The sequence below is a fragment of the Leopardus geoffroyi genome, chromosome E2, assembly GCF_018350155.1.
Source record: "Leopardus geoffroyi isolate Oge1 chromosome E2, O.geoffroyi_Oge1_pat1.0, whole genome shotgun sequence".
Lineage (NCBI taxonomy): Eukaryota > Metazoa > Chordata > Mammalia > Carnivora > Felidae > Leopardus > Leopardus geoffroyi.
This window is the reverse complement of record NC_059335.1, coordinates 49,204,675-49,230,221: the sequence shown is the minus strand read 5'-3', so window position 1 is coordinate 49,230,221 and position 25,547 is coordinate 49,204,675. Positions and strand designations below refer to the sequence as shown.

General features: G+C 37.6%; 1 protein-coding gene across 2 annotated transcripts in view; it reads left to right on the top strand.

The window, feature by feature from the left end:
- The window catches only part of GLG1 (golgi glycoprotein 1), a 146,370-nt gene that overhangs the window by 10,043 nt on the left and 110,780 nt on the right, over positions 1 to 25,547 (top strand). The gene's annotated exons all lie outside the window — the stretch shown is intronic.

The window sequence follows — 25,547 nt, the reverse complement described above, 5'->3', positions numbered from 1 at the left end:
ACAGGGTTATGGTGAGGATCAAACTTTTTAAAATATGTAGACCATGCATCAAATTGCATTTGCCCATAAATGGTCTTTGCCTTCCCTTTCTCTTTGTTGTTGCAGATGAAATTGTTCAAGATGAGGTTTTATGTTCACTGTTTTAAAAGAAATGTGAAGTGAAATGTAATGTGTCACACCTTTTATGTAATTCTTCCTAGGCTCCTTCATGAAAACTTTAGTTGAACTTACTTGAAGAGGAAGATCAAGAACATTTAGTCTTTACTGAGTATTAAAAATGTGTGCGCTTTGAGATTATGGAGTGCAAAGGAGTGAATTCTCTGGGTAGAGGAATTCAGTTCTCCCAAATGTTCTTCAGTTCTCATGGCCTAAATGATGCCTAAATTTGGAATATACTGCCAATCAGACAAAGAGGAAAGTCCCGTTCGTAAATAGGAGAGGAAAAGAATTAGTTCTTGTATTCTGAAGACAGCATTACTTAACGCAGATCCTCCCTCTGTAGAATGGAATGACTAAGAACATAGCTTTTTATTAGCTGAGAAAAAGAACGCATTGATTCTTTTTGCCCTTTGTAAAACCAGATACATTTCAAAATCACTAAAATTTTCCTGAAAATTGGCAACTTTTCAGAGGGGGAGTAATATGTAAAGACTTTGATATTGCTAAGGTTGCAGCATTCTCTGGCTTGTGAAACAATCTATATTAAAGTATAAATACATAAATTAATCATACATTAAGGGCATTGCAAAATATTTGCAGTATGTAAGCCTTCTTCTTGAGGTTATTTGGTAGCAGAGTTCTTTTTGAGTAAGTGTTGAAACAGTTAAAATTCCAGTCTCCTATTACAGTTGATTTGTTTATTAGGAACTCACAGTTGTTTATCATTTTAAGAAGTTTCAAGAATTTATACTATTGTATATTGATTTCCAACGTTGTAGCGTATCTAAAATGGGAGAAAGTAGAGCAGTGAAAGCAGAAGTCAGAAGACATTCGTGTGGTTCCCTTCCTCTTGTGGAGACAAATTTACATTCTTTAGTGGGATGATCTATGCCTCTTTCTCCAGCTCTGCCTCCTGCTAGCTCATGCAACATCCTGCTGTTCTCCCACACAAATACATAGCCTAGTGGGGTAGGCTTCCAGAAAGCACTGCCTTATAGCTTGTGAGCTTACAGTTTTTATGTAAACAACATTTGTTGGTAAAGATTTTATATTCAGTGATTTGGGAATATTCTGCCCCAGCATATTGTTTAGTATCTTTCCCTTTGCTTGGTCCACTGCCCCTGTCCCCCTACCAGCACTTCTAATATTCGATCATATTTGACTTAGAAAAAACAGCAGTTTCATATGGTTCATCATAGTAGTTCCGATTTTGAGTAAATAGTATATGTGTTTGCAGCAACTTCATTGTTTACTCTTTTGTATCTTGAAATTTACAGCTAAGAGTGAGGAGATAGGATGAATTAGTCATTTTCGTGTAGGGCTTCACCTTTGGAGTCTTCCTGAAATTTTCCCCCCAAGCTTTTCATTTGGTTTATCTGCCCCCAGAAAAAAAGAAGAGAATTGGTGTCGATTCACTCATCACTTGTAAATATTTATTGAGCACTCACTGTATGGGTTAATTGATGAGTGGGATTATCTGGCATAAAAAAGATGACTTGAGAGTTTTGTTTCATATAAAATGATGTATTCCAAAAAACTTCTTAGCTCTTTTTTTTTTTTTTTAAGAAGAATAAACTTTTTTTTGTTTTTTGTTTTTTGTTTTTTTTAAACGTTGGCGTGATATCATGACCTGAGCTGAAGTTGGATGCTTAACTGACTGAGCTACCCAGGTGCCCCAGCTTTTCTTAACTCTTGGCGTAGGGGAGGGGAGATGTGGGACCAGGTGTAATGTCAGAGAGGAACTCACCCTAATATGCTTGCTTTTTATAAACTAAGTATTGGCCTAACAATCTTCTCCCTAAATAATTACTATGAGTCATGTAAGTTGCTATTCAATATGTGATTTATGGAATGCTTTTTATATTATTTCCAACTCTTGACAAAATATACGGTAGATAGGACAGATTACCAGCCTTATTTTACAGATAAAAAAATGAATCAGATGGATTGTGATTTGTCCAAGTCATATAAGTTTTAAGAATAAGAGCTAGACTCCAACCCAAATCTGTTTAAATTTAAAGCCTCTGTCTTTCTGTGTTATCACATTGCTTTTCTTTTCTCTTTCCCTTTCTTTTCTTTTTTGAGGGAGTGCATGAGTGAGGGAGGAGCAGAGGGAAATGAAGAGAGAATCTTAAGCAGGCTCCAGACACACCGTGAGATCCTGACCTAAGCAGAAGTCAAGAGTCAGACACTTAACCCACTGAGCCACCCAGGCACCCCTCCACAGTGCTTTTCTGATAACTTTTACATTTACATACATATTTTCATTTTGTTTTTTATAACCCTTTTCCATTTTTAAGTAAATCTGTCGATAAATTTTGAACATATACTATGTGCCTGTTATTTCTTCAAATAGTTTTTCTGTCCTTCCTCTCCTGTGCTCTAATTTTTCATAGGTTAAATTGCTTGCTATTGTCTCAAGTCTTGAGGATCTGTTCTTCACCCTCCCCTCTCCTCTCCCCCTCTCCCCTGCACCAACAATTGTTTTTTCCCCTCTCTGTTTCATTTTGGATAATTACTATTGCTGTATCTTTGGGCTTTCTTCCGTGGTCTTCAGTCTGGTAAAGCCATCTAATGTATTTTTCATTTTTGATATTTTATTTTTCATCTGTAAAATAGATTGGGGTCTTTTATATAATATTATATAGTATCCCATTTCACTCTTTTATTATGTTCATGTTTTCCTTTACAGTCATTTTTTCAATTTTACTTTTTAAAAAAAAATTTTTTTTAACATTTATTATTGAGAGAGAGACACAGAATGTGAGCAGGAGAGGGGCAGAGAGAGGAGGAAACACAGACTCCGAAGCAGGCTCCAGGCTCCGAGCTGTCAGCGCAGAGCCCGACGCGAGGCTCGAACTCACAAACTGTGAGATCATGGCCTGAGCCGAAGTTGGTCACCCAACCAACTGAGCCACCCAGGCACCCCTTTAATTTTACTTTTAAGTAATCTCTACACCCAACATGGGCTTGAACTCACAACCCCAAGATCAAGAGTCACGTGCTCTACCAACTAAGCCACCCCTTCCTTTATAATCTTTTAATTTATTTATTTATTTTGAGAGAGGGGGGGAGAGAGAGAGAGAGAGAGAGAGAGCACATAGGTGTGCATGCATGCGTGAGCAGGGAAGGGGCAGAGAGAGAATCCCAAGCAGGCTGTGTACTGTCAGCACAGATCCTGACATGGATCACAAACTGTGGGATTTGACCTAAGCTGAAAGCAAGTGTTGGATGCTTAACTGACTAAGCCACCCAGGCACTCCTACAATCTTCAGTGTATTTATAATAGCTGTTTTAAGGTCCGCATTTGCTAATTACATCAGTTGTCATTTCTTGGTCTTTTTCTACTGATTAATTTTTCTTCCTGTGGGTCACATTCTTGCTTCTTTGCATGTGTGGTGGTTTTTTACTGAATATTGACCACTGTGCATCTTACATCTTTGAGTGCTGAATTTTGTTGAGTTACTTTAAAGAATGTTAGATTTTGTCTGGCACAGAGGTTACATGCAGATCAGTTTGAGCCTTTTGAGGCTTGCTTTTAAGCTTTGTTAGGGTAAGTCTGGAGCAGCCTGTAGTCTGTGCCTAATTGAATTCTACTAGTAGGATGTGACTCTTACGGGACTCTACCCAGTGTCTCAAGTTATTTAAGGTCTCTCTTTTCTGGCTGCTGGAAAGGAACTACTGCCTTCCTTGTGTGAATGTCAGGAATTAATTGGTCTATTCGCTTTTCAGTTTTTTTTTGTTTGCCACCACACGTGCATAGATAGGATAGGACAAAACCCAGGGTGATCCCTCCGCAGATATCCCGTATTCTCTCTTTTCCAGTACTCTATCTTGCAAGTTCTAGTCCTCTTGAATCCATTGAACTTTTGATTTCTCTCCTCTTCTCAGTGAGAACACTAGATTCTGTCTGGGTTCCCCCTCCTGTGCTGCAGCCTAGAAACCACCTCCAGGCAGTAAGCTGGGGTAGTCATCAGGTACACCTTGTTCATTTCCCTTCTCTTAGGGATCACAGGCCTATGCTGCCTGTTGTCCAGCCACTGAAAATTATTTTATATTTTGTCTACTTGGTAATTACTATGGGGGCAATTCCAGTAATCCTTCATAAGCAGTAGTAGAAATCACTGTGACTTGAATTTTAATTTCCGACGTATCAAATGGGAATGAATAGGGGTAATTTGTTAGAAAAGGAGATCGTGAATTATTTATAAAAATTGTAAAAAATGTATAGATCTTTTGACCCAATAGACCTTCTTCTGAAAATTTATATATAACAGTATGAACGATGTGTAGGAAGTATTTGATTGACGATTTCATTTTTTTTTTTGTAATAGCAAATAATTGGAAACAATCCAAAACCTCTTAATAAGGGGGTGATTAAATAAGTTATTGTGTATCCATACAATGAGCTATTGTATTGCTGTAGAAAAGAAGGTGTTTATGCCAGGTATGGAAAGATCTCCAAGATCTGTTATTAAATGAAGAAAGTAAAGTTACCACTTGGTATAGTATATTACCTTTTTTGTAATCAAGAACAAAGTAAAAAGAAGAAAAATATTTATTAGTATTTGCTTGTATTTGCATTAGAATGCTCTGAAAGGATACAGAAGAAACTAGGCTATTGGAGGATAAAAATGTGTGAGAACTTTCCAATATGCCCTTTATATTTTTAATTAAAAGAAACTTGAGCCAGATATGTTACTTATGTGACGTTTTTAAAAATTAAGTTAAAGATCTTTATTGCCCTATGTTGACAAAACTACTTTAGCAGGAGAGTGCCATAGGTTTAATTTTGTTAAGTGTCAAGGGGTCAGCTTCTCTCTAACTGGGTTGAACCAAGCCTTTTACTAACTTAGAAGATAAAAGATTTCCTTTCGGTTAATGTATTATTTAGGGCAAAACTAACTGCCACAGTGAATTCCAAAATATCAATGGCTTAACATAGGAAAAGTTGTGGGAGACTGTCAGCCATCTGGTGATCCAGAGACCCTGGCCCCCTCCAATCTTGTGTTTTTGTTTCCTAGGGCTTTTTTTTCCCAGTTAAATTTTTTTTTAAATTTTTATTTATTTATTTATTTTTAGCGTGAGGAGAGAGAGAAAGAATCTTAGGCTCCACCCTCAGTGCTGAGCCTGACCCATGGGGGCTTGACCACCCAGGCACCTCCCCGTTTTGTTTTTTTTTTTTAATTTTTTTTAATGTTTATTTATTTTTGAGACCGAGACAGAGCATGAACAGGGGAGGAGCAGAGAGAGAGGGAGACACAGAATCTGAAACAGGCTCCAGGCTCTGAGCTGTCAGCACAGAGCCCGACGCGGGGCTCGAACTCACAGACCGCGAGATCATGACCTGAGCCAAAGTCGGACGTTTAACCGACCAAGCCACCCAGGCACCCCATCCCCCTGTTTTTTTAACCTTCCTTCCTTCCTTCCTTCCCTCCTTCCTTCCTTCCTTCCTTCCTTCCTTCCTTCCTTCCTTCCTTCCTTCCATATAATCCACATAACATAAAATTCACCCTTTCAACCTCCTGTTCTAAAAATCCCTGGCCCTCAGGTGATCACCTCTCTCTTATTCACATTCCAATGGTGATACCTTTTCAGGTGCAGGTACCTAGATACACCGGGGACGAGTAAGTACTCCGAGTGACAGTTTGGTGCTGTGAAAAGGAGAACAGAGCACACAAGTCCTGCAGACAGCTAGCAAGCTTTGTCTTAGTTGTCTGGGCAAGTCAGGTCAGTTTCATGTGCCAGCCTTTGATTTGTCACATGAAGAAGTCATGTTCCTTCCCATTTTCTTTAGGAAGGTGAAAGTTGATAAACAATCAGGTTTTTCTTTTTTTCTGTTCTAAGGGTGTAGAAAGTTTTTTCTTGTGATCAGTTTTCTCTGTTATAGTCTCTTTCATATAAAATATGGAAGCAGTTTCAATAGTACATAATTGATCTCAGTTCCAATTTTATAATATTTTTTAAATTTATTTTTTAAATTTGTATCCAAGTTAGCATACAGTGCAACAATGATTTCAGGAGTAGATTCCTTAATGCCCTTTACCCATTTAGCCTATCCCCCCTCCCAGAACCCCTCCAGTAACCCTCTGATCTCCATATTTAAGAGTCTCTTATGTTTTGTCCCCCTCCCTGTTTTTATATTATTTTTGCCCAGTTTCATAATATTTGCTGAGGATCAGGCAAATCTTGACCTGTTCCTGGTCATTAAGCCCCAAGCCCTAGGTTATTGAAACAGTCTTCCTTCCTTCCTTCCTTCCTTCCTTCCTTCCTTCCTTCCTTCCTTCCTTCCTTCCTTCCTCTTTTTTTGGTGCCATGGTTTTTAATCCATCCTTCTTCCTTCCTTTTCCTGGCAGCTAGGGGATTCTCATTTTCTTCCGAGTTTACCTGTGACTTTGAAAGGATTTCGTTTATACTGTTTATTGATGAAGGCTTTTCAAGTTATGTTCTTTGCTGAAGAACATATATGTTGCTAGAACCTGAAGTTGTTGACTTTTGAGGCAGCCCATTCTTTGGATAACTGACCTTGTTCAAAAGGGACAAAGAAATTATACAGGGCACCTGCTCTGTGCTTATGTACATTATCTTGTTTAATGACCACTGTTTCTAAGAGGTACATTTCATTTTAGCCCCCATTTTATTATGTAAAATTTCAAGCATACAGAGAAGTTTAAAGAAATTGTACATTGAAAAAAAATCATACATTGAACACTCACATACTCAATCACTGAAATTCTATTAATATTTTACTACACTTGCTTTATCACATAAAGATGTTAGTTTTTTTTAAGATATTTGTCAGTTTTTTTAATGTTTATTTATTTATTTTGAGAGAGAGTGCACATGTGCTCATGCGAGTGGGGGAGGGGCAGAGTGAGAGAGGGGAGAGAGAATCCCAAACAGGCTCTACACTGTCAGTGCAGAGCCTGATGCTGGGCTTGAACTCACGAACTGTGAAGTCATGACCTGAGCCGAACACTTAACTGACTGCGCCACCCAGGCGCCCATGTTTTTTGTGTTTTTTAATATTTATTTATTTTGAGAGAGAGGGAGAGTGCTCACACGCGTGCACGAGTGAGGGAGGGGCAGAGAGAGAGGGAAAGAGAATGCTGAGCAAGTTACGAGCCGTCAGGACACAGCCAGCCTCCATCTCATGAACCATGAGATCATGACCTGAGCCAAAATCGAGTTGGACACTTAACTGACTGAGCCATCCAGGTGCCCCAAAGATGTTAGTGTTAAACACTTACTGTAAGCTGGGTGAAAAATTGTATTCCATGTCAATTTTAATTCATAGTTTTTATTATACCTACTAAACAAAACATCATCCTACTGCCAGAACTTAAAACAAACAAACAAAAAAAAAAACAACTCATGGGGCGCCTGGGTGGCGCAGTCGGTTAAGCGTCCGACTTCAGCCAGGTCACGATCTCGCGGTCCGTGAGTTCGAGCCCCGCGTCGGGCTCTGGGCGGATGGCTCAGAGCCTGGAGCCTGTTTCCGATTCTGTGTCTCCCTCTCTCTCTGCCCCTCCCCCGTTCATGCTCTGTCTCTCTCTGTCCCAAAAATAAATAAACGTTGAAAAAAAAAAAAAAAAAAAAAACAACTCTTGCACCTTAGTAGAAAGCAACTGAATTTCCCTTCTTGAAGTTAGGAAAACCAGTGTCTTTTCTGAAGCCAGGTTGGCTTCATTCGGCCCTGGAAAGCCAGTATCCTTAGACTTTCCTTTTTCACTCAGTTTCTCAAGATGTTTTTTTCATAGTTGTCTGGTTCTGGATGTGTTCTTTCCATTATTTTAAGTATCAGTTTACGTAACTTAAAAGGAATTCCAGATGCTTTAAGGTATACCAAAGTTGGGAAATTGAGCTTTCTCCTGAGTGGCAGACCCTGCAGCAAAGCATGGCAATCTGAATTGATACATGTTGGAACTTTTGCTATTATACATGAGAGTTTAGCAATGCCACATAATGGTGATTTATAGATTGCCTTGAGGTAGTGAGATAGATTTATTCTTTAAATTAATTAGAACATATCAAGTAGGATGTAGCAAAAATGCAGAATAATTGTTATTCCGAGCCAGTATCCTCCATCACCCAAAATAATTGTTTGTTTAATAATTTAGTTATAATAATAATAGTTTCTATAGGATGTTGTTAATCTTTTGTGAAATGTCTGTGTTTAGTTTACTTTTTAAAAAATTCCATTATTTCATTTCTCCATTGGGTGATTGAGAAATCAGTATTTTGTGATGATAAATTAATTCCGTTGACACGCTGAAGTTTAGACATAGGTTTATTCTGTATTTCTTGGATTCAGAAGATGGCTGTCAGGTGAAAGTTTCTAAGTCAATTTAGTATGATTGGATATATGTTAAAATGCTTTGGTGTTAGTAATGACTCCTTTTTGCCAGAAGGTGTTTAAAATGTAGGGTTCTGGGTTATTTTTTCTTTAATATGTGGTTAGGTTACAAACTAGAATACTTGTGAAATGATGCTACTTGTTGAGGCAAACAAACTCATTTATATAAAATGTATTTATATAACATTTATATAATATTTCTCCCCAGTGGTTAATTTCTTTCCTTGCAGCACTTTTGAATTCATCATATTTCTAGCAGAAAAAAAAGAAAGTAAATTCAACCATGGCAAATGTTTGCTATCAGCACAGAAACAGATTATTCAAGAAATAGTTGTGTGTATGGTTTTTTATTTTTTATTTTTTAAAATTTACATCCAAATTAATTAGCCTATAGTGCAACAATGATTTCAGGAGTAGATTCCTTAGTGCCCCTTACTCATTTAGCCCATCTCCCCTCCCACAACTCCTCCCATAACCCTCTGTTTGTTCTCCATATTTATGAGTCTCTTGTGTTTTGTCCCCCTCCTTGTTTTTATATTATTTTTGTTTCCCTTCCCTTACGTTCATCTGTTTGTCTCTTAAAGTCCTCCTATGAATGAAGTCATATGATTTTTGTCTTTCTCTGACTAATTTCGCTTAGCATAATACCCTCCAGTTCCATCCACATGGTTGCAAATGGCAAGATTTCATTCTTTTTGATTGCCGAGTAATACTCCATTGTATATACACATATATACCACATCTTCTTTATCCATTCATCCATCAGTGGACATTTGGGCTCTTTCCATACTTTGGCTATTATTGATAGTGCTGCTATAAACATGGGAGTGCATGTGTTTCTTCAAAACAGCACACCTATATCCCGTGGATAAACACCTAGTAGTGCAATTGCTGGGTCGTAGGATAGTTCTATTTTTAGTTTTTTGAGGAACCTCCATACTGTTTTCCAGAGTGGCTGCAGCAGCTTGCATTCCTAGTGCATATAGTTTTTGCAACAACATGTAGTCATTTTGCACATATTCAAACTAGTGATGCCCATTATTTAGTGTTTGTTTGTATTTGTGGGTTTTTTGTTTGTTTTTGTTTTTTTAAAGTTTATTTTGAGAGACAGAGAGAGAGTGGGGTAGGGGCAGAGAGAGAGGGAGGGAGAGAGAATCCCAAGCAGTCTCTGCCTGGACAGTGGGGCTCGAACCCATGAACCATGAGATCATGACCTGAGCCAAAATCAAGAGTTGGGCACTTAACTGACTGAGCCACCCAGGTGGCCCAGTATTTGTGTTTTTAATTCTGCCCCACCCGCCCACCCCTGCCCCACAGCAAACTGATTAATTGGCGAGCAAACATTTAGTTATTCATTGTAATGAATTCTTTTTTTTAAATTTTTTTTTTCAACGTTTTTTTAATTTATTTTTGGGACAGAGAGAGACAGAGCATGAATGGGGGAGGGGCAGAGAGAGAGGGAGACACAGAATCGGAAACAGGCTCCAGGCTCTGAGCCATCAGCCCAGAGCCCGACGCGGGGCTCGAACTCACGGACCGCGAGATCGTGACCTGGCTGAAGTCGGACGCTTAACCGACTGCGCCACCCAGGCGCCCCTGTAATGAATTCTTAATATCCGATTTTGTCACACAACTTAGTTTAGAAAGTTAGTGGTTATTTTCAGGCTGTTAGGCCTATTCTGTTACTAATGGTTTATTTATTGATGAAGGAAAGTATTTTGATTAAGGATGAATATATATAATACTTTTTAAAATTTTGGAGTCAGAAATCCATAGATGCTAAATTACTTTGTGCAGGTCAATTTGGTGAGCTTGTTTCTTTAACTGTAAAAGTGAGCAGTTGTAAGGAGTAAAGATTGAGTGAGATGTACTAGACTTGAAAGCATTTTGTAAACTGGAAACCTTTCTGTGGTTTATAAAGATCTCTACTACTTATCAGGATGTTCTGTGGGAGTTGGCAGATTATTTCATGTCAATTTAGGGTTACTTGGAAGAATTATGGGTCTTTTCAATTTTTGGAACAGCTTATGAACAAGTATTTAAAAATTATTTTTAGGGACGCCTTTGTGACTCAATTGATTATGCGTCTGACTTAGCTCAGTTCATAATCTCACAATTCCTGAGTTTGAGCTCCGCGTCGGGTTCTGTGCTGACAGCTCGGAGCCTGAAGCCTGCTTCAAATTCTGTGTTTCCTTCTCTTTCTGCCCCTCCCTGTTCACACTCTGTCTCTCTCTCAAAAATAAATATAAACATTAAAAATTAAAAAATTTTTAGATAATTTAAAGTAAGTATTCCCATTAATGTATGATTAATTTGATATTTGTATGTAAACTTGGATTTGATTTAATATTTTGGATTAGCGTTTATAGGCTGGTTTTTATGTTAATGATAAGTTTAGTGATAGAGGCCTCTTGGTGTTATGTGTCTACACTGTTTGGCTTAACTTGAGGGCTGAGACCTATGTCTGTATTTGCTTTACACTTTTAACAAAGGTAATTATATGCAGTACCATTTCAAAACAGGTTCTGTGCTTATGCCACTATATCATCCTTATACCCTTTCTCCTTTGTTTTCATTTTGGGCAAATTACCTAATGTCTCTGGATTTAATGTTACACTGGAGATAAAACACAGAACAGTTCAATTCCTTGTTTAGTTCCTTTTGAAAAACCAAATTGGAATTCTTTTTAAAAATTGGTGGCAAAATTCTCATTGTCTTTTTTTTAGTTTGGATATGGTGTGAGGACAGAATTATTTCATAAAGTTCAAGGAGTGTGACTGTTAAGGTTTTTTGGTTTCTTTTTAAATAGTGTTTAGGGACGCCCACGTGGCTCAGTCGTTAAGCACTGGACTTCATCTCAGGTCCATGATCTCACGGTTTGTGGGTTCCAGCCCTGCGTCGGGCTTTGTGCTGACAGTTCAGAGCCTGGAGCGTGCTTCAGATTCTGTGTCTCCCTCTCTCTCTCTGCTTCTCCACCACTCGCTCTCTTTCAAAAATGAGTAAATGTTAAAAAAAAAAATTTTTTTAAATAGTGTTTAATCATGAACCGAGGTCCATTTCATTCTCTGTAAGCACTAATTTTTGCAAGACTATTTGATAGTCTTCCCTTCCTGCAGAATTCTTGGGTCACATTTACTAGTGGTTTTCTAGTTATGTGGTACCTGCCTGACTGTTTGCCTACCTGTTTATTCTTTTTCTAATCTAGAGGTATTCTAACTTTAATAATGCAGCTTTTTAGTTCAGGAAGTTGTTTGTATTAAAACATGAATCAAATTATGCAGGCATGGGATTAGATCTTTTAGGTGTAGTATAAAGGTTTTGAAAATGAATCTTTTCAAATTTTGTTAATATTTCTCTCTCTGTGGTTCTTAACTATACATAATGTGAAAAATCCGTCTGGGAAAAACATTATACTTAAGATTAGAAAACCCACTTTATTTATTTATTTATATTAATTTTTTTTTTTAATGTTTATTTTTGAGAGAGAGAGAACACGAGCAGGGGAGCAGCAGAGAGAGAGGGAGACACAGAATCCAAAGCAGGCTCCAGGCTCTGAGCTGTCAGTACAGAGCCTGACGTGGGGCTCAGACTCAAAGACTGCCAAATCATGATCTGAGCTGAAGTCGGATGCTCAACCGACTGAGCCACCCAGACGCCCCTAGAAAATCCAGTTTAAATTACTGGTTTAAATAATGAGAAAGTAAGCCACTTGATTGTGTTACATACTATTGTATTTCATAAAGATTTTTGTATCATAGCATAGTGACATATTATGGTTGACTTTTTTCTTATTTTTAAGGATATGTTTTATTTATTTTGTATAGAAACAATTTTTTGAAAAGGAAATGTGAAGTTTCTGAATGAAGTATATTATACTGATAGATTTTTCTAATGTTGAACCAGGCTTCATCTGTTGTTTTTGATAGCAGAATTTAATTTGCCATAATTTTACTTAGAATTTTTGAATCAGTGATCATTAGAATTTCAGGACAGATTTATAAAATGAAATTTTTTGAAACTATAATTGATAAGAATATTATAAATAATAATATTAATTGTACCTTGGAAGAAACACATCCTAAGAGATGGCTTGTAAATCTGTTGCCAACAAAACTTGGTTAATTAATATTAGGCATTTGTGATGCAATTAATAGTAACATTTCCAAGGTAATATTACTGGTGGTGGTCTGCAAGGAACTTAGAATAAAGGGGATTCAAAGAGAAGGAAGAATAAGTGTGTTTCAAAGCCATGGCTAGTGGGAAGAGCTGCCCTGAGTAGCTGACATTAGTATTCATGGCAAATTGAGGTTTTTAGTGAAATGTCTGCATTCATTTAGATTTGTTTTTGAGAGAAATAAGAAGTTCCTGAAAATTATGGGTTTGGATAATGGCATGGTAAAATGATTTTTGTGTTCAGTGTAGATTGACATAAGGAAAATATGAAGGAGCTCATTGAGTAAGCTACTTTTGTAATTCAATTGTGAAGTAAAGACCTGGACAGTGGTGGTCTAGTAGCGATGGAGATGGGATTGATGGGAGACTCATTAGCTAGGAAACATTTAGAGTACTTCTGTACATTTATTTGAAAATTTTGGGTAAATATTGTTTATTTCACGTCCAAAACTTATGATGGGTGCTGGGAATATGGTGATTTTCATACCCCTCACCTCCCACTCTTGAAAAGACATGCTCCCTGCTCTCATGGAATTTACCATCTAGTGGAAGAAGTAGCCATTAAAGAATCCACAAAATAAATGGAAAATTAGAGCTATGAGAAGTGCTGTGAAAGATAAGTATGTGGACATTTGATTAATCAGAGTCAGGAAATATTTTCCCGAGGAAATGATTGAGCTGAAGGAACACTAAGGCTTAAGCAGGTGACAGGAAGTCAAAGTTTAACTGTTAGGCTATCTCCAAAAATACATAATTCTTAGCTTGTATTGAATTTGAAATGACAGCCAGGTATTTCAAGCAATTTCCAGTAAGAGGATGTAAATTTGGAACTACATCTTGAACTGAATCTAAATTTTAGTCATTGAGCTTAAAAGGCTGTAGTTGGAGGTATGAAAGTGGTTGGAGCCTCTTAAAGAATGTGTAAATAGAAGAGTATGATTGCAAGGACTGAGCCTGGGGAATGCTCACAATTGAGGGTTGGAAAGAGGCTTGTGAGGGAATTACAGGCAACAAAAGGAGTGGTTGAGAGTTAAAAGAAGATTTAGAAGAGTTTAATTGTGGAAACCAAGGAGGGAAATTTTAGTTGTGGGAGCCAAGGAAGGAGAAATTTGAAAGGAGGTGGTAGTGGTAGTAATCAGTAGGGTAAATAGCGGAATAGTTAAGGTAGATAACTGAGAAAAGAGCATTACTTTTGTCAAACTGAGATAGAACAGTTTCTATAGAATCCAAATTTGGACTCTTTGAGACTGTTTTAGTCTATTTCAGAAGTTTGTTAGAGGCAGGAGGGGAGACTATCTGGAAGGAGGATATCCTAGTTAAATAAAGATTTTTCACGATTAAGGAAACAAGTTTGTTTTAGTTTAAGAGGAACCAATAGAAGGTGAAAGATTGGACGTGCTGGAGAGGAAGAGGATGAATATAAATGCTTATACAAGAAGAAAGGGGTGAGCAGATTCAAATCAGTTTGATAACAGAAAACAAGATATATAATTTTTTTGAAGTACTAAAAGGCTATACCCCTGGACTTTACAAATCTTACCAGTTCCCAAGAGAGTTGATATCTCAGGTTTAACTTACGATCCACAGAGTAAAGATTATTCTGCTTTTCTTCTTTTTTTCCTTCCTCAGAACTGTTTCATTCTGAAGTTAAATTTCAGCAAAAGTAAAAAGATGTTTAGCTCTATTGTCCAAAATAATTGTGTAGCTACTTTCTAAATTGTCATAGTGTTAATATTGCAGAGTAGTTTTGGGGTGAATCCAAACCCTGGAGGCTTTGCACCCCACAAATAATGCCTGGGTGATCTCTTAAGAAAGTAGACAAAAAATGGCTTAAATGCCATTCTGGAATAGATCCAGAACAGTTGGGAAAAGCACCACAAGCAGCTCCTGTAAAGAGAAATTGTAGCTTTAGAAATGTAAAATGTCAGGATCACTAAGAGTAAACATTCTGGATCTAGCTAGAAGTTTTTCAGTACATTATATAATACCTAAACTTTCTCAGTGCGTCTCCTGATTTTGTGTCTGTGTAGAAGGACCTAGCTTTGGGGGGCTCTAGGGACTTAGTTGGTTAAGTGTCCAACTCTTGATTTTGGCTCAGGTCATGATCTGACAGATTGTGAGCCCTGTGTCAGGCTCTGTACTGACAGCGTGGAGCTTGCTTGGGAGTCTCTCTTTCTTCTCTCCCTCTGCTCTCGCTGTCTCTCTCTCTCTCTCTCTCTCTCTCTCGCCCATGTGTGTGTGCATGTGTTCTTCTCTCTTTCTCAAAAAATAAATAAATGCATAAAAAAATAGTAACCATTGTAATGAATGTGAAGTGATATCTTATTGTGGTTTTGATTTATTCCCTAATGATTAGTTTTGTTGAGCATCTTCATGTGCGTATTGACTATTTGTATTCCGTCTTTGATTTGTATACCTTTGTTGGAGAAATGTCTATTTAAGTCTTTGCCTATTATTAATTGGGTTGTTTTTGGTTGTTGAGTTGTAGTTCTTTATATATTCTGTATATTAACCTCTTATCACATAAATAATTTGCAAATTTTTTTCATCCCGTGGGTTGTCTTTTTCACTCTGCTGATTGTGTACTTTGATGCACAGAAGTTTTTAATTCTGATGTATTCCAGTTTATTTTGTCGTTGTTGTCTGTGCTTTTGGTGTCATAGCCAAGAAATCATTGCCAGATTCAATGTTATATTAAATGTTTTCCCCTGTGCTTTTTTTTATAAGAGTTTTATAGTTTTAGCTCTTACATTTAGGTCTTGGATCCATTTTGAATTAAACTTTGTACTTGCTGCTGTAAGGTAAAGGTCCAGCTTATTCTTTTGCATGACGATATTCAGTTTCTTTAATACCATTTGTTGAAAAGACTGTCCTTTCCCCATTGAATGGTCTTGACATCTTTGTTGAAATCATTTGATCATATATGCCCAAGTTTATCTCTGGGCTCTTTATTCTTTCCCATTGGTCTATGTGTCTTTATGCCAGCAGCACAGGTTTTGTTTGTCGTTGTTGTTGTTGTTTGTTTTTTGTTTTTTTGGAGGGGAGGGGCAGAGGGAGAGAGAGAATCTTAAGCAGGCTCCACACTTGGCACTGAGCCTGACATGGGGCTCGATCCCATGACGCTAGGATCATGACCTGAGCCAAAATCAAGTGTCGGGCGCTCAACTGACTGGATCACCCAGGTGCCCCAGCACCAAAGTTTTGATTACTATAGCTTTGTAATAAGTTTTGAAATCAGTAAGTGTGTTTTGGCTATTCACGGTAGGGTCCGTTGGGATTCTATATGAATTTTAGAATGGATTTTCCAAAAAACATTATTGGGACTTTCATAGGCATTGCGTTCAGTTATAGATCTCTTTGGTAGTATTGACTGCATTAAGTCTTCCAGTCTGTGAACATGGCATGTCTTTCCATTTATTTGTGTCTTTAATTTCTATCCAGAATGTTGTGTGGTTTTCAGTGTGTAAGTCTTTCTCCTCTTTGGTTAAGTTTATTCCTCTGTATTTTTTTTTTTCTTTTTGATGCTGTTGTAAATGAAATCATTTACTTAGTGTTATTTTCATATCATTCGTTCTCCTGGGTTTTTAACTCTCAAGCTTGTCTACACTGAGCCTGGAGCAGTCATCAATTACAATTCCTGTGTTCCCCTGAGTACTGGTTCTAGCAGTGGTCTCCTCCTGGGCTTCAGCTTCCGGTAAGCTGTGATTCTCTGTACTTACCTGTCTCTCCAATTTTTTTCTAATGCTTATTTTGAGATAGAGAGACAGAGACAGCAAAGGAGGAATACAGAGAGAGAGAGAGAGAGAGAGAGAGAGAGCGCGAATCCAAAGCAGGCTCCTGGGCTCTCAGCGCAGAGCCCAACACAAGGCTCAAACTCAAGAACCTTGAGATCATGAACTGAGCCAAAGTCAGAGGCTTAACTGACTAAGCCACCCAGACACCCTTGTCTCTCCAAATTTTGGCCAGAGTTTACCCTGTGACTTCAGTTCTCTGATAGATGTAAGAAGAATTGTTAATTTTTAGTTAATCTTTTTTCTTGTTGTAAAGATGGGAGTGATGATTTCAAAGCTCTTTACATAGCGACCTAGAACCTGGAAGTCTCTTAGGCTCATTTTGTACTATTTTCTAATCCTTAGCTCTACAATCAACCACTTCTCCAAGGATCTCTTTGCTTTTAGTGGAGAATGGTATTTAGAAGCCAAGGTCCAGGTGCTAAATGTGCTCAATGCTTCTGAAGTGTTACTGCTTCAACAGGCAGAGCCAGAAAATGTATAAAGTATATGTGTGTGTGTGTGTGTGTGTGTGTGTGTGTGTGTGTGTGTATTTACATACACACTTTCATATGTACATATGCGTACCCAAATGTGTATGTATACACACAGACATCTGTTCATATCTATATGTATAGACACACATGTTAAAAAGTGATTTTTATTCATATCAATACCTCCAGCACCAGAAGGTTCATTCTAGCTTTCTCCCTTTTCATGTTTATAATTCCCTTCTCTGACAGTGAAAAACTTGGTTCCTATTATCCTCAAATTATTTATTTAATTTCTGAATCCTGTAGTATGCTTAAAATAATTTTAGAATGCTAAGCTATGCCTTTGTGAGAAAACCTACTAGAGTTCAGTGTTTGTTTATAGCACTTTTTGTCATTAGACTGAGGATATAGAGTAAAAAAAATACTGTTAATGAGCCACTTAAGTTATTCTCCCTTCCCCTTCCTTCTCTCTCCTTTATGGTTATGCTGTTAATTTGAAATAGAGTTAGGTTTATTTTTTTTTCCTTTGAATTGCATTTTTGCCTCCCCCCAGTCTTATTTTTAAAATTTTGGGTCAGTAAAAATAACATGGTTCTAGAATTACCTTCCTGCTGAACCTTTTACCCCATTCCCATCCTTCCATCCTTTCCTGCACATCCCCAGTGTAGCCAGGCTCTCAGTTTTTAGTGTATACTTTCTGTTTTTTTTATGTACAGGTGAGCAGATATACATATATTTTCTTAATTTCCTTTCTTACCCCAGATGCAGCATAGTTTACTCTTTCGCATTTTGCTTTTTTTCACTTAACATTATATTTTGGAAATCACTTTAAATCATTTCATAAATATCTTCCTTAGTTTATTCAACCACTTTCCTATGCATGAGTATTAAAGTTATTTCTCTCATTTCACAGCTATGAACAATTCTGCAGTGAAATGCCCTGTACTTAAGTACATTTCCTAGAAGTGCAATTTTGTTGGCTTTTGCTACAGCACCAGCAGAATATAAGTTCAAAAGAAAATAAAAATTTTTGAAGTTTTGTACAACTTATTGTTCACAAACAGTTGACTTTTCAAAAACCTATTAATAGATGACTTCCCAAGTACTGCTCCTGGGTGATGTAACCTGGCTGAAAAATTCCACCTAGCTGAATTGTTCTAAAAGTTAAACATGCAAAAAATCGAAACAAGAAGCATCTCCTTATCTCAGTAAGTTATATTCAAGTTCGTAAACTCACTTCTAAGTCAAAAAATATTATATACTATTTCATAATTATTTTTCTTAATTATTTGTTCGTAGTTGCAGTTTTGGGGAAGAGATTATGTCATCTACAGCTCTGCAAATAATATGAAGTACAGGCCTGTCACTTCTAGGGGAAAAAAGCTAGAAGTATATTAACAATACTTAGACTTTTAAAAATTGGTGCTTGATTTAAAAACCAAAAACGTCACAGCATCTGTCGTTAGTATGGATTTGATTCTCAGGGACTTCCTATGGTGAACCGTTGTTTTTCTCTTACCCAACCCTTGGATCTCCTAGGCCTGGAAAAAGCTCACTGGGATTTGTTCTTATCCCTACTAAGAGCAACATTTTCAATTTAGTTCTTTGATTTAGCATCTTTAATAACCTTTAGGATTTAGATCTGTGTTTTTAAAAAATGTGCAGCATGAGATTCAGCTATTCTGGAAGTGTTGAGCTAATACCTTTAAATGAAGATCTCTTAAGTTTTTAAAATAGTTTATGCACTTAAATTTTCAAATCCTAGTGTGTTATCACTACTTAACATTTCTGGGGTAGCCTTGAACCGTCTGATTCATGATCCCAACCCATTTATATGGATTATTAAGAGCTGGCTCTTAAAAAACAGTTTTCAGGATCAGGACACATTAACCTATTTCCAACTAGTTAAAGATTACTGAAATGCCTTGTAAAACCGTGTCATCTTGGTGAAAACATTGTTTCAGAGGTCTTTTCTTTTTTTTTTTTTTTAATTTTATTTATTTGAGAGAGAGACAGCTCGGGCAGAGAGAGACGGAGACAGAAAATCCCAAGCAGGCTCTGCACTGTCAGCGTGGAGCCCGACATTGGGCTCGAACTCAAAAAACCATGTGATCATGACCTGATCCAAAACCAAGAGTTGGACGCTTAACCGACTGAGCCACCCAGGTGTCCCTGAAAGGTCTTTTCTTAAGTCTTGTTTTAACTAGAGGACTCAGGATAATCTATGTAAATGGTATTTTGGGAGAAATTAAGAAAGCCAAACCAAGTCAATATTTCTAGACTGGGTAACTTTTTGCATACTGAACCACAGCAGAGCAGAATAGTGGTACAAGTTCAGAAGATGCTCCCATAGTCTCACATAGACACTATATGTCCTGGCAGGCATATGGCTTTAGTCTTTTTCCCTCTCCCACTTTTTTTAAGTGAATTCTTTTTTTTTAAGTTTATTTATTTTGAAAGAGAGAATGAGTATGAGAATGAGTAGGGAGGGGCAGAGAGAAAGTGGGGGGACAGAGGATCTGAAGTGGGCTCCATGCCCACAGCAGAGAGCTCCTTGGGAGGCTCAAACTCACAAACTGTAATAGCATGACCTAAGCCTGAGTTGGATGCTTAACTGACTGAGCCATGCAGGTGCCCCACCCATCCTTTTTTTATTCAAGTAATACATACATAGTTTTAATACATGATTATACAAGTCAGAGTGCTACCAGGTTTATAATGGAAAACTGTAATCTCTATTTTAGCTCTCCCCACTTTGAACTCAATTTTAGCGTTTTATTTTTGCATTTACCTAATTTTTAAGTAGAATATTTATGTTGTTCTCTTGTTACTTTTTAATATTAGATGTTATCTATTGATTTATTACAAATGATTTACATTTAGTCCTCATAAAGCACACTTGACAGTATTTACTTTGAAATTGAACTTAATAGAGCAAGAAATCCTACAAAGCAAAGGATAAAATAGACTGCTATACCACAGACAGTATTCAGACAAGTCTGTAGATGTAGAATATGGTATTAATTGGCTCAGTTCTGCAGAAAGCTTTTACCTACTTTAATGAGATCAATTTTGGTCCATTTCCTTTTTGTCTCTGTCTCATTTTTATTCATCAATCATGAGTCATCAACATACTCATATAAGTAAACAGTTTTCCAAAAGAGAGATCAAACCCATTGCCTTTAGGTCTGGTTGGTTAAAAAAAAACAACAAAAGCAAAAATCAACCCAAAGTTTTGTTTTATTCATCCTTTTAGCTTTAACAGAGAACAGAAAACAAGTCTAAGTGATTGCTATAAGAACATTTTAGTGTGAAGTCAGAATACTTAGAGCAAAACATGTGATCCCCCTGCTTTGATGTTTTATACTTTTTGTCATTGTATGTGGGATTCTCATTACAGATTACAGTCGTTACAGATTACACTCCTTTAGCTATGTTTCTTTCTCGATCCATAGTCATGGCCCATTTTAACTTTGCAGAGTTCTTTGTCAGAAGACATTTCTAGAGTCTGCCTTTGGTGGTTTCCTTTGTGATTCAAACAATTGATCGGAATAGATTTACTTAGAACGTGTGTGAATCTAGTTTTTAAATTGGGAAATGTTTCCTTCTACATAGGAACAGCTAAGCGTATATATCTGGTCACTTTGACAGAGCTTTATCTGAATTGGCATTCAGTTTTTAAGTTTAATAACTACTGAAAACACCATTTATATAAAACTCCCTATGGATTTATTTTTCCCTTTATAAACAAGTATACCAGGCAGCACTAATACAAAAGCTGTTGCCCTAGCTTTGGCATTTTACTGATCTTAGAGATTCATTTCTCTTTCTTGACGTTTATAGAACCTGTATAGGCTTTGCTATTAGCAAAGTGGATAGGATAATCCTCTGAAAGTTATTCTTTGTGTATTTTTGTTGAAGTCCAGGTTTGTGGAGGGTGGGGTCCAATATATAAAGTATGATAGAAGTCATTAGAAAAAATGGTTTGACCTCAGTAAGATTTCAATGTCTATTTTCCTACATTAGAATTGATACATGATTTTCTCTAAGAAGTAAAAATCAAAATATTTCTTCAGCTACTCATTCAGGTTCCTATGCATAAACAGAACCTTGTCAAGGATTGGATTTTATTTAAAAAAACTTTTTAAGTTTATTTATTTATTTTGAGAGAGAAACAGAGAGAGAGAGAGAGAGTGCGTGAGTGAGTGAGTAGGGGAGGAGCAGAGAGAGAATGAGAGAGAATCCCAAGCAGGTTCTGCACTGTCAGCCCCAATTGTGGGGCTTGATCCCATGAACTGTGAGATCATGACCTGAGCCCAAATCAAGAGTTGGACACTCAACCGACTGAGCCACCCAGACACCCCCAAAGATTAGAATTTAAATGTAAAGAATAAAAAATAAAGTTTTTTTCAGTAGGCCTCATTGTTTTGTTTTGTTTTGGTTTGGTTTAGCAGTTCTTGTTAAAGCATTTTTCCCAAACCTATTAAATTAAAATCCAGAATAGATCTGTTCGCTAATTTCTTTAGCAGTCTTGTTTTATGAAGCACCCATTTATGCCCATTTATATCTTAGACCAGACATTGGCAATCTACAGCGCATGGACTAAATCCAGTCCACAGCCTGTTTTTGTGAGTTTCTGGAGGTAAGAATGGTTTTTATAGTTTTAAAAGATTGTTAAAAGAAAACACCAAGGGGCGCCTGGGTGGCGCAGTCGGTTAAGCGTCCGACTTCAGCCAGGTCACGATCTCGCGGTCCGTGAGTTCGAGCCCCGCGTCGGGCTCTGGGCTGATGGCTCAGAGCCTGGAGCCTGTTTCCGATTCTGTGTCTCCCTCTCTCTCTGCCCCTCCCCCGTTCATGCTCTATCTCTCTCTGTCCCAAAAATAAATAAACGTTGGGAAAAAAAAAAAAAAAGAAAGAAAACACCAAGATTGTAGAGATTGTATGTGGCTTGCAAAGCTGACAGTAATTATGACATGTCCCTTTGTAGGACAAATTTGTCTTAGAATATAATATATTATGTACATATATCTCTTTTTAATGGTTTACAGTCCATCCGAATTAGCATCATCTTCAGCTAGAACAATGTTTTGCTATAATCTCTTTAAGTAATCCTGCATTTTTGTAGGAATTTTCTGAATTTGTCAGTTTTTATATTTGGTATGGACTTTTATTAATTAGGGCCAGTGTGACGCTGCAGACTTTGATTAAACTAGTTTGGGTTTTTGAGAGACAGAAAATGTGCATGGTGCACACGTGAACCAGCACACTTATGCATTCTCTCTTGGGTGGGTATGTACATTTTTGTGATACTGCTTTAGGGGTGGTAATGAATTTGAATATTGCTATTTCTCCATAGATGTAACATTTTCTCTTTGATACCTTTGCTGCATAGAGAGAGTGTTGTTTCCTTGAGGCTGTAGTTTTGATGTTAAATTGGGTTGTGTATGGTTGGTTTGGCTGAGAGTTTTAATACTGGTAGACAGCTTCTGGCAAAAATCCCCTCGTTGCCTGGTTATAATGTTTTGTCATATTTTATTGGTGGTAAAGCATACTTTTTATTTTTTACCTTAACATCTTTGAAATCAGGATGCATCTTAAATTGTATGACATAATTATAATTGGCAGAGTTTTTTTTGCTAGTGGTACATGAAATAATGGGGCATCTTAAAATCATTTAGGTATGGCTTATATAATCTGCTTATATATATTGTCTGTTAGGTGCATCATTTTCTTATTCCTTACATTAATTTCATTCCTTCTTACTTTGATATTGCAGCCAGAATTCATTACTTTGGAATCTTTCATCATTTAAGCGTTTTAAAGGTTGGCTTTGAGGGTTATTGTAATTCTTAAGTTCGTGTATTGATTTAGATCATAAGCACCATCAGCTGTATCTAGTCAACAGAGCAATTTTAGGAAAATGAGCAGTTAACATAGAATATTTTGAGTAGCACAGTATCCAGATCTGTTATTGTTAGTTTAGTTAACAGATGGCCTGTAGCCTGGTCTTTTATATTAGTTACTATTTTGTTCAGTATATTGTAGAAGAACATTAACCAGAAAACCTGTTTAGCTTTAGCCTTAGCTGAAATTTTCTTTAATGCTTGCAACTGGGAATACCCTGTGAATTTATAGTCATATCCTCTTGATGAAAAATAATTAGAAATTACATAGTAATTGTTTTAAGACCTTTAATATCTCCCAAGGTGAGCCTCTTTGTATTACAGAAGACAGTAAGTTTTTAAAAACTTATTTCAATGTAGAATCACATGTCATTAACTTCAAAAAAGGCAAGCCAAATAAAAGGAGAAAGAAGGTGGGGATTAATGCCAACTTTAAATATGCAAGGCCTAAGATAGTGATTCCAAACCCTAATTGCACTTTGGGTGATTTTTAAACTATCAGTACCTAGATGTCTCAGGTAAATTAAATCAGAATGTCTGGGAATGATTGCTGACATTGATTTTTTTTTTAATTTTTATTTTTTAGAAAGAAAGAGCATGAGCAGGGAAGAGGGGCAGAGGGAGAGAGAGAGAGAGAGAAAGAGAAAGGGAGTTGGAGGGACAGAGGGAGGGAATCTTAAGCAGGCTCCATGCTCAAGTGTAGAGCCCAGAGCCCAATGCGGGGCCCAATCCCATGACCCTGGCATCATAACCTGAGCTGAAGTCAGGAATCTGACCTTCAGCTGACTGAGCCACTCAGGCGCCCAGAGCGTTGAATATTTAAAAAAATTTTTTAATGTTTATTTATTTTTGAGAGAGAGAGGGAGAGACAGAACACAAGTGGAGGAGGGCAGAGAGAGAGGGAGACACAGAATCCAAAGCAGACCCCAGGCTCTGAGCTGTCAGCACAGAGCCTGATGTGGGGCTTGAATCCATGAACCGTGAGATCATGACCTGAGCTGAAGTCTGACGCTTAACCCACTGAGCCACCCAGACGCCCCTGGAGCATTTAATATTTTAAATACTTTAAGGGATTGTTATTGTATTATAAAAGCAACTGGCATTGAATTTTTTTTCATTCTATTATTTTATTACAAAATCAATATTTTTATAGATTTACCCTCATATTTAGCACTTTCTTTGTTCCTCATGCCTTCTTGCATCTCTGATCTTCCATTTGGGACAACTTTCCTTCTGCCTACAGTACATTCTTTGGAATTTCCTTTAGTGAGGGTCTCCTAGTGGCCAGCTGTCAGGTTTTGTTTGTCTGGAAAGGTCTTTATTCTACCCTATTCTTAAAAGATATTTTTGTTGGGTCTAGGTGTCAATTATCTATTTCTGGATAACAGACCATCCCAAACTCAATGACTCAAAAACAACAACTGTTTCCCCATGTATCTGTAGGTCAGCAATTTGGGCAGGGCTCAATGGGATGGCTTGTCTCTGGTTTACAGGGTGTCAGCTCAGCTCATTCGTGTATCTACAGTCATTTGTCAGGTCATCTGGGGGCTAGACAGTCATATGTCTGGTGATCGGCTAGGGTGAGAGGGGTAACTGGGCAACATACCTCTCATCATCCAGCTGGCCAGCCTAAACTCCTTCACGTGGTGACTAGCTTCAAAAATCAATGTAGAAATGATAAGTTCCTATGCACAAGCACTTTACAAACCTTTGCTGTCATATTTGCTGATGTCTCATTGACCAGAACAAATTGGGTAGCCAAGCCAAGATTCCAAAGAGTGGAGGAATTAGCCTCCATCTCTCTCTTTTTTTTTTAACTTTATTTATTTTGAGAGAGAGAGAGAGAGAGAGAGAGAGAGAGTGTGTGTGTGTGTGTGTGTGTGTGAGCTGGAGAGAGAGGAGAGTGTGTGTAAGTGAGAGAGAGAGGGAGAGAGAGAATCCCAAGCAGACTCCATGCCGTCAGTACAGAGCCTGACACAAGGGTCAGTCTCATGACCCAAGAGACAATGGAAACAGAGTTTAGTGCTTGACCAACTGAGCCACCCACGCACCCCTAGACTCCATTCCTTGATGGGAGTAATGACAGTATCAGATTCAAAAGGGTGTTCATAAAGAAATGGGAGGGGAGGGGCGCCTGGGTGGCTCAGTCGGTTGAGCAGCCGACTTCGGCTCAGGTCACGATCTCGCGGTCCGTGAGTTCGAGCCCCGCGTCGGGCTCTGGGCTGACAGCTCGGAGCCTGGAGCCTCTTTCGGATTCTGTGTCTCCCTCTCTCTGACCCTCCCCTGTTCATGCTCTGTCTCTCTCTGTCTCAAAAATAAATAAACGTTAAAAAAAAAAATTTAAAAAAAAAAAAAAAAAAGAAATGGGAGGGGACAAAAAGAAATGGGAGAAATTCGTGGCCTTAAAAAAAATCTTTCCGTAGAGAATTTTAGTTTGGAATATTTTTTCTTTTAGCACATTTCCTTCTGTCCACTGTCTTTTGGCTTTCACTGTTAGTATTGAACAGTCAGTTCCTGTGGCTTCTTTTCAGATATCTTCTGTTTCCCTCATTCACTATGATTTTTCTGTGTGGTAATTTCCTTTTATTTGTTGGGCTTAGGGTTTACTGAGTTTCTTTTGATTTAAATTTTTGAATTATTTTTATTTATTTTTTTGAGAGAGAGAGTGCACGTGTGAGCAGGGAGGGGCAGA